Genomic DNA, 10,914 nt, shown 5'->3' on the forward strand with positions numbered 1-10,914 from the left:
CACCTCCAGGCAGACACCCCCCCAGGTGCCGACTCCTCCGCCAGGTTCCACCGCCTCCAGGTGCCGACTCCTCCGCCAGGTTCCACTCCCTCCAGGAAGACACCCCCCCCAGGTGCCGACTCCTCCGCCTGGTTCCGCCTCCAGGCAGACACCCCCCCCCAGGTGCCGACTCCTCCGCCAGGTTCCACCACCTCCAGGAAGACACCCCCCCCAGGTGCCGACTCAACCGCCTGGTTCCGCCTCCAGGCAGACACCCCCCCAGGTGCCGACTCCTCCGCCAGGTTCCACCACCTCCAGGAAGACAACCCCCAAGGTGCCAACTCCTCCGCCAGGTTCCACCCCCTCCAGGCAGACACCCCCCCAGGTGCCGACTCCTCCGCCTGGTTCCGCCTCCAGGCAGACACCCCCCCCCAGGTGCCGACTCCTCCGCCAGGTTCCACCACCTCCAGGAAGACACCCCCCCCAGGTGCCGACTCAACCGCCTGGTTCCGCCTCCAGGCAGTCATCCCCCAGGTGCCGACTCCTCCGCCAGGTTCCACTCCCTCCAGGCAGACACCCCCCCAGGTGCCAACTCCTCCGCCAGGTTCCACCCCCACCAGGCAGTCATCCCCCAGGTGCCGACTCCTCCGCCTGGTTCCACCACCTCCAGGCAGACACCCCCCCAGGTGCCGACTCCTCCGCCTGGTTCTGCCACCTACCAGTAGACCCCGTGCCAGGTGCCAACTCCTCCGCCAGGTTCCACCCCCACCAGGCAGTCATCCCCCCAGGTGCCAACTCCTCCGCCAGGTTCCACCACCTCCAGGCAGTCACCCCCCCAGGTGCCGACTCCTCCGCCTGGTTCCACCCCCTCCAGGCAGACACCCCCCCAGGTGCCAACTCCTCCGCCAGGTTCCACCACCTCCAGGCAGTCACCCCCCCAGGTGCCGACTCCTCCGCCTGGTTCCACCCCCTCCAGGCAGACACCCCCCAAGGTGCCAACTCCTCCGCCAGGTTCCACCACCTCCAGGCAGACACCCCCCCAGGTGCCGACTCCTCCGCCAGGTTCCACCCCCTCCAGGCAGACACCCCCCAAGGTGCCAACTCCTCCGCCAGGTTCCACCACCTCCAGGCAGTCACCCCCCAAGGTGCCGACTCCTCCACCAGGTTCCTCCGCCTCCAGGCAGACACCCCCCCAGGTGCCGACTCCTCCGCCTGGTTCCGCCTCCAGGCAGACACCCCCCAAGGTGCCAACTCCTCCGCCAGGTTCCACCCCCTCCAGGCAGACACCCCCCCAGGTGCCGACTCCTCCGCCAGGTTCCACCCCCTCCAGGCAGACACCCCCCAAGGTGCCAACTCCTCCGCCAGGTTCCACCACCTCCAGGCAGTCACCCCCCAAGGTGCCGACTCCTCCACCAGGTTCCTCCGCCTCCAGGCAGACACCCCCCCAGGTGCCGACTCCTCCGCCAGGTTCCACCCCCTCCAGGCAGACACCCCCCCAGGTGCCGACTCCTCAGCCAGGTTCCACCACCTCCAAGCAGACACCCCCCCAGGTGCCGACTCCTCCGCCAGGTTCCACCCCCTCCAGGCAGACACCCCCCAAGGTGCCAACTCCTCCGCCAGGTTCCACCACCTCCAGGCAGTCACCCCCCAAGGTGCCGACTCCTCCACCAGGTTCCTCCGCCTCCAGGCAGACACCCCCCCAGGTGCCGACTCCTCAGCCAGGTTCCACCACCTCCAAGCAGACACCCCCCCAGGTGCCGACTCCTCCGCCAGGTTCCACCCCCTCCAGGCAGACACCCCCCCAGGTGCCGACTCCTCCGCCAGGTTCCTCCGCCTCCAGGCAGACACCCCCCCAGGTGCCGACTCCTCCGCCAGGTTCCACCCCCTCCAGGCAGACACCCCCCAAGGTGCCAACTCCTCCGCCAGGTTCCTCCGCCTCCAGGCAGACACCCCCCCAGGTGCCGACTCCTCCGCCAGGTTCCACCGCCTCCAGGTGCCGACTCCTCCGCCAGGTTCCACTCCCTCCAGGAAGACACCCCCCCCAGGTGCCGACTCCTCCGCCAGGTTCCACTCCCTCCAGGAAGACACCCCCCCCAGGTGCCGACTCCTCCGCCTGGTTCCACCACCTCCAGGAAGACACCCCCCCCAGGTGCCGACTCCTCCGCCTGGTTCCACCACCTCCAGGAAGACACCCCCCCCAGGTGCCGACTCAACCGCCTGGTTCCGCCTCCAGGCAGACACCCCCCCAGGTGCCGACTCCTCCGCCAGGTTCCACCACCTCCAGGCAGACAACCCCCAAGGTGCCAACTCCTCCGCCAGGTTCCACCCCCTCCAGGCAGACACCCCCCCAGGTGCCGACTCCTCCGCCAGGTTCCACCACCTCCAGGAAGACACCCCCCCCAGGTGCCGACTCAACCGCCTGGTTCCGCCTCCAGGCAGACACCCCCCCAGGTGCCGACTCCTCCGCCAGGTTCCACCCCCTCCAAGCAGACACCCCCCCAGGTGCCGACTCCTCCGCCAGGTTCCACCCCCTCCAAGCAGACACCCCCCCAGGTGCCGACTCCTCAGCCAGGTTCCACCACCTCCAGGCAGACACCCCCCCAGGTGCCGACTCCTCAGCCAGGTTCCACCCCCTCCAAGCAGACACCCCCCCAGGTGCCGACTCCTCAGCCAGGTTCCACCACCTCCAAGCAGACACCCCCCCAGGTGCCGACTCCTCCGCCAGGTTCCACCCCCTCCAAGCAGACACCCCCCCAGGTGCCGACTCCTCCGCCAGGTTCCACCCCCTCCAAGCAGACACCCCCCCAGGTGCCGACTCCTCAGCCAGGTTCCACCACCTCCAGGCAGACACCCCCCCAGGTGCCGACTCCTCAGCCAGGTTCCACCCCCTCCAAGCAGACACCCCCCCAGGTGCCGACTCCTCAGCCAGGTTCCACCACCTCCAAGCAGACACCCCCCCAGGTGCCGACTCCTCCGCCAGGTTCCACCCCCTCCAAGCAGACACCCCCCCAGGTGCCGACTCCTCAGCCAGGTTCCACCCCCTCCAGGCAGACACCCCCCAAGGTGCCAACTCCTCCGCCAGGTTCCTCCGCCTCCAGGCAGACACCCCCCCAGGTGCCGACTCCTCCGCCAGGTTCCACCACCTCCAGGCAGACACCCCCCCAGGTGCCGACTCCTCCGCCAGGTTCCACCGCCTCCAGGTGCCGACTCCTCCGCCAGGTTCCACTCCCTCCAGGAAGACACCCCCCCCAGGTGCCGACTCCTCCGCCTGGTTCCGCCTCCAGGCAGACACCCCCCCCCAGGTGCCGACTCCTCCGCCAGGTTCCACCACCTCCAGGAAGACACCCCCCCCAGGTGCCGACTCAACCGCCTGGTTCCGCCTCCAGGCAGACACCCCCCCAGGTGCCGACTCCTCCGCCAGGTTCCACCACCTCCAGGAAGACAACCCCCAAGGTGCCAACTCCTCCGCCAGGTTCCACCCCCTCCAGGCAGACACCCCCCCAGGTGCCGACTCCTCCGCCTGGTTCCGCCTCCAGGCAGACACCCCCCCCCAGGTGCCGACTCCTCCGCCAGGTTCCACCACCTCCAGGAAGACACCCCCCCCAGGTGCCGACTCAACCGCCTGGTTCCGCCTCCAGGCAGACACCCCCCCAGGTGCCGACTCCTCCGCCAGGTTCCACCCCCTCCAAGCAGACACCCCCCCAGGTGCCGACTCCTCCGCCAGGTTCCACCCCCTCCAAGCAGACACCCCCCCAGGTGCCGACTCCTCAGCCAGGTTCCACCACCTCCAGGCAGACACCCCCCCAGGTGCCGACTCCTCAGCCAGGTTCCACCCCCTCCAAGCAGACACCCCCCCAGGTGCCGACTCCTCAGCCAGGTTCCACCACCTCCAAGCAGACACCCCCCCAGGTGCCGACTCCTCCGCCAGGTTCCACCCCCTCCAAGCAGACACCCCCCCAGGTGCCGACTCCTCAGCCAGGTTCCACCCCCTCCAGGCAGACACCCCCCAAGGTGCCAACTCCTCCGCCAGGTTCCTCCGCCTCCAGGCAGACACCCCCCCAGGTGCCGACTCCTCCGCCAGGTTCCACCACCTCCAGGCAGACACCCCCCCAGGTGCCGACTCCTCCGCCAGGTTCCACCGCCTCCAGGTGCCGACTCCTCCGCCAGGTTCCACTCCCTCCAGGAAGACACCCCCCCCAGGTGCCGACTCCTCCGCCTGGTTCCGCCTCCAGGCAGACACCCCCCCCCAGGTGCCGACTCCTCCGCCAGGTTCCACCACCTCCAGGAAGACACCCCCCCCAGGTGCCGACTCAACCGCCTGGTTCCGCCTCCAGGCAGACACCCCCCCAGGTGCCGACTCCTCAGCCAGGTTCCACCCCCTCCAGGCAAACCCCCCCCCCCAGGTGCCGAGTCCTTCGCCAGCTTCCACCACCTCCAGGCAGACACCCCCCCCAGGTGCCGACTCCTCCGCCAGGTTCCACCACCTCCAGGCAGACACCCCCCAAGGTGCCAACTCCTCCGCCAGGTTCCACCCCCTCCAGGCAAACCCCCCCCAGGTGCCGAGTCCTTCGCCAGGTTCCACCACCTCCAGGCAGACACCCCCCCCAGGTGCCGACTCCTCCGCCAGGTTCCACCACCTCCAGGCAGACACCCCCCAAGGTGCCAACTCCTCCGCCAGGTTCCACCCCCTCCAAGCAGACACCCCCCCAGGTGCCGACTCCTCAGCCAGGTTCCACCACCTCCAGGCAGACACCCCCCCAGGTGCCGACTCCTCAGCCAGGTTCCACCCCCTCCAGGCAGACACCCCCCAAGGTGCCAACTCCTCCGCCAGGTTCCTCCGCCTCCAGGCAGACACCCCCCAAGGTGCCAACTCCTCCGCCAGGTTCCTCCGCCTCCAGGCAGACACCCCCCCAGGTGCCGACTCCTCCGCCAGGTTCCACCACCTCCAGGCAGACACCCCCCCAGGTGCCGACTCCTCCGCCAGGTTCCACCGCCTCCAGGTGCCGACTCCTCCGCCAGGTTCCACTCCCTCCAGGAAGACACCCCCCCAGGTGCCGACTCCTCCGCCTGGTTCCGCCTCCAGGCAGACACCCCCCCCAGGTGCCGACTCCTCCGCCAGGTTCCACCACCTCCAGGAAGACACCCCCCCAGGTGCCGACTCCTCCGCCTGGTTCCGCCTCCAGGCAGACACCCCCCCCAGGTGCCGACTCCTCCGCCAGGTTCCACCACCTCCAGGCAGACACCCCCCCAGGTGCCGACTCCTCCGCCAGGTTCCACCACCTCCAGGCAGACACCCCCCAAGGTGCCAACTCCTCCGCCAGGTTCCTCCGCCTCCAGGCAGACACCCCCCCAGGTGCCGACTCCTCCGCCAGGTTCCACCGCCTCCAGGTGCCGACTCCTCCGCCAGGTTCCACTCCCTCCAGGAAGACACCCCCCCCAGGTGCCGACTCCTCCGCCAGGTTCCACTCCCTCCAGGAAGACACCCCCCCCAGGTGCCGACTCCTCCGCCTGGTTCCGCCTCCAGGCAGACACCCCCCCCAGGTGCCGACTCCTCCGCCAGGTTCCACCACCTCCAGGAAGACACCCCCCCCAGGTGCCGACTCAACCGCCTGGTTCCGCCTCCAGGCAGACACCCCCCCAGGTGCCGACTCCTCCGCCAGGTTCCACCCCCTCCAAGCAGACACCCCCCCAGGTGCCGACTCCTCCGCCAGGTTCCACCCCCTCCAAGCAGACACCCCCCCAGGTGCCGACTCCTCAGCCAGGTTCCACCACCTCCAGGCAGACACCCCCCCAGGTGCCGACTCCTCAGCCAGGTTCCACCCCCTCCAAGCAGACACCCCCCCAGGTGCCGACTCCTCAGCCAGGTTCCACCACCTCCAAGCAGACACCCCCCCAGGTGCCGACTCCTCCGCCAGGTTCCACCCCCTCCAAGCAGACACCCCCCCAGGTGCCGACTCCTCAGCCAGGTTCCACCCCCTCCAGGCAGACACCCCCCAAGGTGCCAACTCCTCCGCCAGGTTCCTCCGCCTCCAGGCAGACACCCCCCCAGGTGCCGACTCCTCCGCCAGGTTCCACCACCTCCAGGCAGACACCCCCCCAGGTGCCGACTCCTCCGCCAGGTTCCACCGCCTCCAGGTGCCGACTCCTCCGCCAGGTTCCACTCCCTCCAGGAAGACACCCCCCCCAGGTGCCGACTCCTCCGCCTGGTTCCGCCTCCAGGCAGACACCCCCCCCCCAGGTGCCGACTCCTCCGCCAGGTTCCACCACCTCCAGGAAGACACCCCCCCCAGGTGCCGACTCAACCGCCTGGTTCCGCCTCCAGGCAGACACCCCCCCAGGTGCCGACTCCTCCGCCAGGTTCCACCACCTCCAGGCAGACAACCCCCAAGGTGCCAACTCCTCCGCCAGGTTCCACCCCCTCCAGGCAGACACCCCCCCAGGTGCCGACTCCTCAGCCAGGTTCCACCCCCTCCAGGCAAACCCCCCCCCCAGGTGCCGAGTCCTTCGCCAGCTTCCACCACCTCCAGGCAGACCCCCCCAGGTGCCGACTCCTCCGCCAGGTTCCACCACCTCCAGGCAGACACCCCCCAAGGTGCCAACTCCTCCGCCAGGTTCCACCCCCTCCAGGCAAACCCCCCCCAGGTGCCGAGTCCTTCGCCAGGTTCCACCACCTCCAGGCAGACACCCCCCCCAGGTGCCGACTCCTCCGCCAGGTTCCACCACCTCCAGGCAGACACCCCCCAAGGTGCCAACTCCTCCGCCAGGTTCCACCCCCTCCAAGCAGACACCCCCCCAGGTGCCGACTCCTCAGCCAGGTTCCACCACCTCCAGGCAGACACCCCCCCAGGTGCCGACTCCTCAGCCAGGTTCCACCCCCTCCAGGCAGACACCCCCCAAGGTGCCAACTCCTCCGCCAGGTTCCTCCGCCTCCAGGCAGACACCCCCCAAGGTGCCAACTCCTCCGCCAGGTTCCTCCGCCTCCAGGCAGACACCCCCCCAGGTGCCGACTCCTCCGCCAGGTTCCACCACCTCCAGGCAGACACCCCCCCAGGTGCCGACTCCTCCGCCAGGTTCCACCGCCTCCAGGTGCCGACTCCTCCGCCAGGTTCCACTCCCTCCAGGAAGACACCCCCCCAGGTGCCGACTCCTCCGCCTGGTTCCGCCTCCAGGCAGACACCCCCCCCAGGTGCCGACTCCTCCGCCAGGTTCCACCACCTCCAGGAAGACACCCCCCCAGGTGCCGACTCCTCCGCCTGGTTCCGCCTCCAGGCAGACACCCCCCCCAGGTGCCGACTTCTCCGCCAGGTTCCACCACCTCCAGGCAGACACCCCCCCAGGTGCCGACTCCTCCGCCAGGTTCCACCACCTCCAGGCAGACACCCCCCAAGGTGCCGACTCCTCCGCCAGGTTCCACCCCCTCCAGGCAGACACCCCCCCAGGTGCCGACTCCTCAGCCAGGTTCCACCCCCTCCAGGCAAACCCCCCCAGGTGCCGAGTCCTTCGCCAGCTTCCACCACCTCCAGGCAGACCCCCCCCCAGGTGCCGACACCTCCGCCAGCTTCCACCGCCTCCAGGCATACCCCCCCCAGGTGCCGACTCCTCCGCCAGATTCCACCACCTCCAGGCAGACACCCCCCCCCCCCCCAGGTGCCGACTCCTCTGCCAGGTTCCACCCCCACCAGGCAGACCCCCCCCAGGTGCCGCCTCCTCCACCAGGTTCCACCGCCTCCAGGCAAAACCCCCCCAGGTGCCGACTCCTCCAGGCAAAACCCCCCCAGGTGCCGACTCCTCCGCCAGATTCCACCCCCTCCAGGCAGACACCCCCCCCCCCAGGTGCCGACTCCGCCGCCAGGTTCCACCACCTCCAGGCAGACACCCCCCAAGGTGCCGAGTCCTTCGCCAGCTTCCACCACCTCCAGGCAGACCCCCCCCCCCAGGTGCCGAGTCCTTCGCCAGCTTCCACCACCTCCAGGCAGACCCCCCCCCCCCCCAGGTGCCGACTCCTCCGCCAGGTTCCACCACCTCCAGGCAGACACCCCCCAAGGTGCCAACTCCTCCGCCAGGTTCCACCCCCTCCAGGCAGACACCCCCCCAGGTGCCGACTCCTCAGCCAGGTTCCACCCCCTCCAGGCAAACCCCCCCCAGGTGCCGAGTCCTTCGCCAGGTTCCACCACCTCCAGGCAGACACCCCCCCAGGTGCCGACTCCTCCGCCAGGTTCCACCACCTCCAGGCAGACACCCCCCAAGGTGCCGACTCCTCCGCCAGATTCCACCACCTCCTCCTCCTCCTCCTCCTCCAGGTTCTGCTGCCTCCCGGCAAACCGCCGCCTCCTCGCAGACCCTAATAAAGTGGGGTTATGTTTATTTTCGATGTGACACGTGTGCTGTGAGTGTACGTCCCTGTACAGACCTAAGGATAGGTTCACTTTGGAGTTTTGGGGGTTTCATACATGGATTTTGCAGCAGATCCACATATAAAAAAACAAACTTACGTACCCTAATAATTTCGGTAAAGGTGCGGTGCATTATGTGAGGGGTACAGTACCACCATGTGGTGGGCGCACACAGTGCTCAGACAAAGGGGCTCCTGGTATCTGCAGCTAGGACAGGGTTAAACTTCACGACATTTACCGTAAAGCTTCCTCGCAGCCACAGAAGGTGCCCTGTGGAGCCAGGCCCGGTGTATACAGCGTATAATGGCCGGGCTGCTGCTGCACACAGCTGAGCTGGCGGCGGCCTGCTACTTCCGGGGACCGTCCTAATTACAAGCCCCCTAACCTCGCCCCACCTGCGGCTGTGTGACGGCCTCTGTGCCGCTATCGGCGGGTACTCACCGCACAGTCCGCCCGGCCGCCCTCACTCTGCCCTCCTCCATAGCGACGCCGTAACCAAGAGCCAGAGAGACTGAGAGCGGCGGACAGGACTGAGCGGCGGGGAGGACTGAGCGCCGCGGCGACACTGACACCTGGCGGTGACTGGCGGCACTGCGGCATCACTGGCTGCTCACTTCTGGCTCTAGAGTTTATTGAGTTGTGATTGAGAAAGAGAAAATGCAATGAAATTAAACCTGGAGAAAGGTTGTTGATTTTTTACTCCTTGTGGATTTTGGAGACTTTCTGCTCAAAAATCTCCTGGAAAAAAATCAGTGTGGACATATCCTTAGGATAACTGCTTGTCAATACATTGAGGCTTCCTCACACGTTTCTATAAAATGTGACCATGAAGCTCCAGCAGCGATGGGATCATCCGTGTGTCACCAGTGTGCGGTCCAGCGTCCATCGCACAGTTATGGCGCAGACGGATACAGACGGGCTCAGAGGGCCGCGCTCCATGTGGGTCACCCCACCACAGTATATGTCAGTGCCATCCTCATCCAGGACAGACGGATACAGACGGGCTCAGAGGGCCGCGCTCCATGTGGGTCACCCCACCACAGAATATGTCAGTGCCATCCTCATCCAGGACAGACGGATACAGAAGGGCTCAGAGGGCCGCGCTCCATGTGGTGGTCTCAGGGTCACAGAATATGTCAGTGCCATCCTCATCCAGGACAGACGGAGGATCCTGTTCACTTGTCATCTGTGTACAATTCGTTTTATCGCTCAGCAGCTATTAATCATTTACAGGAACATTTTCTGTTTCCATCTTACAGAACTGCAATATGTCCATAAAAATCGTATGCCACTCTGATGGTCTGTATACTGATATCTATATACTGATAGTCTATATAATGGTGGTCCGTATACTGATAGTCTATATACTGATGGTCTATATACTGATGGTCTATATACTGATGGTCTATATACTGATGGTCTATATACTGATGGTCTATATACTGATGGTCTATATACTGATGGTCTATATACTGATGGTCTATATACTGATGGTCTATATGCTGATGGTCCGTATACTGATAGTCTATATACTGATGGTCCGTATACTGATAGTCTATATACTGATGGTCCGTATACTGATAGTCTATATACTGATGGTCCGTATACTGATGGTCCGTATACTGATGGTCTATATACTGATGGTCTGTATACTGATGGTCCGTATACTGATGGTCCGTATACTGATGGTCTGTATACTGATGGTCTATATACTGATGGTCCGTATACTGATAGTCTATATACTGATGGTCTATATACTGATGGTCTATATACTGATGGTCCGTATACTGATAGTCTATATACTGATGGTCCGTATACTGATGGTCCGTATACTGATAGTCTATATACTGATGGTCTATATACTGATGGTCCGTATACTGATAGTCTATATACTGATGGTCTGTATACTGATGGTCCGTATACTGATGGTCCGCATACTGATGGTCCGTATACTGATGGTCCGTATACTGATGGTCCGTATACTGATGGTCCGTATACTGATGGTCCGTATACTGATGGTCTGTATACTGATGGTCCGTATACTTATGGTTTATATATTGATGGTCTGTATACTGATGGTCCGTATACTTATGGTTTATATATTGATGGTCGTATACTGATGGTCTGTCTACTGATGGTCCATATACTGATGTCTACACTGTGTTCCAAATTATTATGCAAATTGGATTTAAGTGTCATAAAGATTTAATTGTTTTGTTTTTCAAATAAACTCGTGGATGGTATTGTGTCTCAGGGCTCAATGGATCACTGAAATCAATCTTAAACACATGTGATAATTAGTTTTCCAGGTGATTCTAATTAAAGGAAAACTACTTAAAAATGATGTTCCACATTATTAAGCAGGCCACAGTTTTCAAGTAATATGGGAACTAAAAAGGATCTCTCTGCTGCTGAAAAGCATTAAATAGTGCAATGCCTTGGACAAGGTATGAAAACATTAGATATTCCACGAAAACTTAAGAGTGGTCATCATACTGTGAAGAGATTTGTGACTGAAACAGAGCACAGACAGAGTTCATGC

The 10,914-nt window shown here is 64.0% G+C and overlaps 1 protein-coding gene across 2 annotated transcripts in view; it reads right to left on the reverse strand.

Annotated features, from left to right (window-relative positions):
- SLC35E2B (solute carrier family 35 member E2B) overlaps positions 1-8,890 on the reverse strand; it is a 67,285-nt gene extending 58,395 nt beyond the window's left edge. Inside the window, exon 1 of one of the 2 annotated variants that reach the window (XM_069741712.1) lies at positions 8,814-8,890. The gene's annotated coding sequence lies outside the window, so the exon portion shown is untranslated. Of the gene's footprint in view, positions 1-8,610 lie in introns of both variants that reach the window. The other variant, XM_069741714.1, reaches the window with a different exon arrangement.
- Between the last annotated feature and the right edge of the window lie 2,024 nt (positions 8,891-10,914).

The sequence above is a fragment of the Ranitomeya imitator genome, chromosome 10 (assembly GCF_032444005.1).
Source record: "Ranitomeya imitator isolate aRanImi1 chromosome 10, aRanImi1.pri, whole genome shotgun sequence".
Classification (NCBI taxonomy): domain Eukaryota; kingdom Metazoa; phylum Chordata; class Amphibia; order Anura; family Dendrobatidae; genus Ranitomeya; species Ranitomeya imitator.